The 6,251-nt window shown below is 41.3% G+C and overlaps 1 non-coding gene across 1 annotated transcript; it reads left to right on the forward strand.

Annotated features, from left to right (window-relative positions):
• Positions 1–4,755: 4,755 nt before the first annotated feature.
• On the forward strand, positions 4,756–4,862 carry LOC141698941 (small nucleolar RNA R71). Its single transcript, XR_012565437.1, has one exon. It is a non-coding gene; the product is annotated as a small nucleolar RNA R71 (small nucleolar RNA).
• Positions 4,863–6,251: the final 1,389 nt, after the last annotated feature.

Below are 6,251 nucleotides of genomic sequence, written 5' to 3' on the forward strand. Positions count from 1 at the left end.
AGGTTTGAAAGTGTATGGGGGAGTATATGGAATAGTTGTATGTATATATAGGGTAGAGATTAGGTTAAAATTTGATTAGGAGTGGGGTTGAGGGTTAAAAACATGGGGTTATGGGAAAATAGCTCGTGGGTTGTGGGTTGTGGGTTTTATTTTTGTATTTTTCTGATTTTTTTATATTTTTATTAGGCTAAAAAAAATTCAGGCAGTCGGGCCCTGAGGGGTCGCTCAGCAATGGTGAGCGGTCGCTCAGCAAAGCTGAGCAGGTAGAGCTGAGCGACCGCTCAGGGACCTTCTGGAAAAAAAATTTTTTGTCCTGGTTTTTCTGATTTTTTTGTGGTTTTGGATAGGTTACTAACTTCTAAGGGCTCCTGTAACAACAAATCATGGGTTTCCTCCCAAGAAGCGCTTCTTTTTCGTCATTAGCTTGACGTAGCATACCTTACTCAAGTTGACAATAAAACGGCACTAACCACTTCCTGGTTTGCCGTGTCCCCATAGTAATGCTTCAAACGCTAACCATTAACCTTGAATGCTTGGTCCGGATCATTCTCAAAAATCTCCACCGCTCCATGTGGAAATACAGTTTTGACAATAAAAGGTCCAGACCACCTTGATTTCAACTTTCCCGGAAAAAGTCGGAGACGAGGGTTGAATAAAAGAACTTGTTGCCCGGCACAAATGACTTTAGATATAGCTTCCTGTCGTGCCACCTTTTCACTTTTTCCTTGTACATTTTGTTATTTTCTTAATCTTGGAGTCGAAATTCATCAAGTTCATTTAGCTGAAGCATTCGCTTCTTCCCAGCTGCATCTAGATCAAGGTTCAACTTCTTCAACGCCCAATAAGCCTTATGCTCAGGCTCCGCAGGTAAATGACATCCCTTACCATGCACAAGTTGAAACGGGGACATTCCAAGTGGAGTCTTGTATGTTGTTCTGTAAGCCCAAACAGCTTCATCGAGCTTTAAAGACCAATCCTTCCTTGACGGAAAAACAACTTTCTCTAGAATGCGCTTGATCTCTCTATTAGACACTTCCGCTTGACCATTCATTTGCGGATGATAGGCAGTAGCAACACGATGATTCACATTATAGCGCTGCATCATAGAAGTGAACTTACGGTTGCAGAAATGTGACCCCTCATCACTTATGATTACTCGTGGCGTTCCAAACCTTGTGAAAATCTGCTTATGAAGAAAATTCAACACTACCTTTGCATCATTCGTCGGCAGAGCTTTGACTTCTACCCATTTTGAGACAAAATCGACTGCCAGCAAGATGTACTGATTATTGCAGGATGAGACAAATGGTCCCATGAAATCGATTCCCCAAACATCAAAGACCTCGACTCCAAGCATCACATTTAACGGCATCTCATCCTTCCTCGTAAGATTCCCCACTCTTTGGCAACGATCACACCTTAAAATGAACTGATGAGCATCCTTAAACAAAGTAGGCCAGAAAAAACCTGCTTATAGAATACGAGCTGTCGTCTTCTCACCACCATAATATCCACCATAAACTGTGGAGTGGCAGTCTCGTAATATCCCCTCTGTCTCACAGAATGGGATACATCTCCTGATGATCTGGTCAGCTCCCTGTCTAAACAAATATAATTCATCCCACATATACCACTTCACCTCATGCAAAAATTTCTTCTTTTGAGCTATATTCATATTAGGAGGCATTATATTGCTGACAAGATAGTTCCCAATATCTGCGAACCATGGCACTTCCTCCTGAACTGCGAACAACTACTCATCCGGAAAAGATTTGTTGATCAATGTCTTATCATGTGAAGTAGAATCAGGATTCTCAAATCTAGAGAGATGGTCAGCTAATTGTTTCTCAGTACCTTTTCGATCCTTGATCTCTAACTCAAATTCCTGTAACAAGAGCACCCAACGAATGAGTCTAGGCTTCGAATCCTTCTTGGAAACCAAATAGCGGATGGTCGCATGATCAGTGAACACTGTCACCTTTGTCCCAAGCAAATAAGATCGAAATTTTTCGAAACCAAAGATATAGCCAAGAGCTCCTTCTCAGTAGTGGTGTAGTTTATTTGAGCTCCATTTAAAGTCTTACTAGCATAGTAGACCACATAAAAGAGATTATTCTTGCGTTGCCCAAGAACTGCGCCTACCGCATAATCAGTCGCATCACACATCATCTCAAAAGGTTATGTCCAATCAGGTGCCGTAATAACTGGTGCAGGTATCAAACTCTTCTTGAGAGTCTCGAATGCCGTCAAACATTCATCATCGAATTTGAAAGGCACATCCTTCTCGAGCAAGTTGCACAACGGCTTTGATATCTTCGAGAAGTCCTTGATGAAACGCCGATAAAAACCCGCATAACCAAGATAACTATGGATTCCTTTCACAGAAATTGGTGGTGGAAGATTTTCAATGACTCCCACCTTGGCTTTGTCCACCTCAAGACCCTTGCTAGAGACTTTATGCCCAAGAATAATGCCTTCACGCACCATAAAGTGACATTTTTCCCAATTGAGCACCAAATTAGTTTCCACACACCTTTTGAGCACTACACGAAGATTATTCAAACATTCATCATACGAATGTCCAAAGACGGAGAAGTCTTCAGAAATAGGATAAATGATTCCTGCATCCAGCCACTTCAGAATTTATTTCTTCACCACTTCTTTCATGATAAGATTAAGTTTTCGTTGTTTCTCAACAGTTGGCTTACTACCCTCCTCTAGCAGAATTTTATGCATGCCGTACGAAGGGCTGATCCCTTTGATGTCTGCTATAGTCCATCCGATAGCCGATTTGAATTCTCTCAAGATCCTCAAGAGCTTGTCCTCCTCACTACCTGAAAGGTCAGATGCAATAATAACATGCAAAGTAGATGCATCACCTAGAAAAGCATACTTCAAGTATTCAGGCAATGGTTTAAGCTCCAAGGTAGGTGCTTCCTCAATAGATGGTTTGAGCTTTCCTTCAGCATTTTTGAGGTCAGAAGTACCAAGAGATTCAAATGGCATATCTAGCTTTCGCCTCCAAGGAGAAGTATTTAGATATTGTAGTTGCTCATTTCCATCCTCATCATCACTGTCAAATCCCCCACTAAGGCTTTCTCTAATGCATCAGACATTAGCATATGATCAAGTTCTGAAGTAACCGTAGAATCAATCAAATCTACCTTTAAGCGCTCCTCGTCTTCTGTAGGGAATTTCATCACTTTGAATACATTGAATGTCACATCCTAATCCTGCACCCTCATAGTAAGTTCACATTTCTGCACATCTATCAAGGTACGGTCTGTAGCCAAGAAAGGTCTCCCTAAGATTATGGGAATCTTCTTATCTTCCTCGAAATTCAGAATAACAAAGTCTGCAGGAAAGAAGAGCTTATCCACCTTTACTAGCACATCCTCCACTATGCCTCGTCGGTATGTAATAGAACGATCAGCCAATTGTAGAAACATGTAGGTGGGCTTTGGATCAGGAAAATTCAAATTTTTGAAGATAGAAAACGGCATCAGATTAATGCTTGCTCCCAAATTACACAGGCACTTGTCAAAAGACAACTTGCCAATGGTGCAAGGAATGGTGAAGCTACCTGGATCTTTAAGCTTTGGAGGTAATTTTTGTTACAGCACAGCACTGCACTCTTCCGTTAGAGCAACGGTCTCAAGGTCATCCAGTTTCACCTTCCTTGAAAGAATACTCTTCATAAATTTCGCATAATTAGGCATTTGCTCCAGAGCCTCAGCGAAAGGTATATTGATGTGAAGATTCTTGAACACCTCCAGAAACTTACCAAACTGCTTATCCAGCTTTTGTTGTTGCAACCTCTTAGGGAAAGGTGGTGAAGGATAGAGCTGTTTCTCCCCTGTATTACCCTCATGCAGAGTGTGTTCAACAGTAGTCTTCCTTGGTTCCACCGCTTTCTCCTTTTGCTTCTCTTCTTCGCCAACTTCAGCTTCTCCGTCTTTTGCTTTTTCAGCATCAGCAACTTTTCCAGATCTTAAGGTAATAGCCTTGACTTGCTCTTTAGCTTCCTTCCTGCCTGGCACTTCAGTATCACTGGGAGTTGTTTCAGGTTGACGATTTTGTACTGCATTGGCTATTTGACCGATTTGATTTTCCAAGGTCTTGATAGAAATAGCCTGACTTTTGCACATCAGCTTGAGTTCCTCGAAATCAGCACTAGAAGGTGGAGCTACACCTCCTTGTTGAGGATATGATTGCCTTTGAGCATACTGCTGTGGTTGCTGGAATCCAGGTGGATTAAACTGTTTACTTACGCCTTGCTGATATGGTTGCTGAATAGCATTCTAATTATTACTCCAGCTGAAATTTGGATGATTTCTGTTATTAGGATGATAAGTAGCTGGCACAGGCTGCTGCGGTCGCTGATAATTGTTCACATACTGAATAGATTCATTAACAAGAGAACACTAATCTGTAGCATGAGAACCTGCACAAAGCTCACAGACCATAGCTATCTGATTGACTCCATAGGTGGCTAAAGAATCGACCTTCATAGACAGCGCTTGGAGCTGCGCTGCAATAGCTGCATCTGCATCAACTTCCAGAATACCTGCTACCTTCCCAGACATCATCCTTTGAGTTGGGTTTTGATGCTCATTTGCAGCCATAGTCTCAATAAGATTATAAGCCTCAGTATAGCTTTCGGCCCACAAGGCGCCTCCAGCTGCTGCATCGAGCATGGGCCGAGATTGGGCCCCCAAACCATTATAGAAACCAGTGATCACCATCCAATCAGGCATACCATGATGTGGACACTTTCTCAACATCTCCTTGTAACACTCCCAAGCTTCGCACATAGATTCTGTAGGTTGCTGCGCAAACTAAGTAAGAGCACTCCTTATAGCCGCAGTTTTCGCCATTGGATAGAACTTCACCAGAAATTTTTGCGCAAGATCTTCCCAAGTAGTGATGGACCCAGCTGGTTCAGAATGTAACCAGTCCTTAGCTTTATCTCTCAGTGAGAATGGGAAAAGCCTCATCTTGATGGCCTCATCAGTCACACCATTTTATTTGAAAGTACTACAGATCTCGACAAAATTCCTGATGTGCATGTTGGGATCTTCAGTAGCAGCACCTCCAAAAGAAACAGAATTCTGCACCATCTGAATAGTGCCCAGCTTGATTTTAAAAGTGTTAGCCTGAATAGCCGGGTGAAGGATGCTTGACTGAATGTCATCAATTTTAGGCCGAGAAAAGTCCATAAGAGCTGGATCTGCCGGAACTATACGATCACCCATGATTACTGGTTCTTTCTGCTCACTTCCTGTATCCGAATCTTCAAAATCTATCTTCTCCGGAATACCAAGAACTTCGTCTGTCTCCCCAGCCTTATCTAAAGTCCTCTTGCGAGTATGAGAACTTGTTTGCATAAACGCTCGCTAAAGTACCTGAAACACAACCGGAAACAATAAGTAACACGTCTTAATCAATGAGTCCTAATGACAACTGATGGTAAGTACATAAACTAAACAAATACGCCGAGTCCCCGGCAGCGGCGCCAAAAACTTGTTAGGGCGGAAGCACGCGCTAATAATACATGCAAGTATACGCGTTCGCAAGTAATATGGAATACTTTCTAGTTCGTTCCCACAGAGACTCAGACTAATTATGTTCAATTAATACCCACTCACCAATGTATAATTACTTCTCAATGTCAAGACAATAACACTTAGATTTGATCAACTAATTATTAACTACAATTAACTACGAGAATTAAGCACTTAATTGACACTTGAATTGATAATATTAAACACACATGAGATTACAACTTCATTACTACTTCCTTCAATAGTTATCGTTATTACCCTTAGCATGTAATAATGATGATATTAATCGAACAACACGAAACTGATAAAAGCCAACTTTCATTGTACTAATACCATTCTACCAAGAATCCACAGATAAGACAGAAGTTGAATAGGCATCAATTATGTTGAGACCCTATATGTCTACAGAATTTGACAACATAAAGATTTAAGCACAAGTTATTCCTTATGATTACACAGGGCAAGTAAAACGGTTAGAGATACCCACTAGTCATGCATACACATACATGAACCTATGCTAGCATGGCAAGTTCTAAACCTCAAGATCCACCGTCAATTCACAAGAGATTAACTTCGCGACACACATAAGATGAATAAGCACAACCAACACTAGATATCATATAATCATCACACACTAAGGTATTAGACAACTAACTAAAGAATTCCATAGTAAATCCGTTACGACCC

Source organism: Apium graveolens, chromosome 11, assembly GCF_009905375.1.
Source record: "Apium graveolens cultivar Ventura chromosome 11, ASM990537v1, whole genome shotgun sequence".
NCBI lineage: Eukaryota > Viridiplantae > Streptophyta > Magnoliopsida > Apiales > Apiaceae > Apium > Apium graveolens.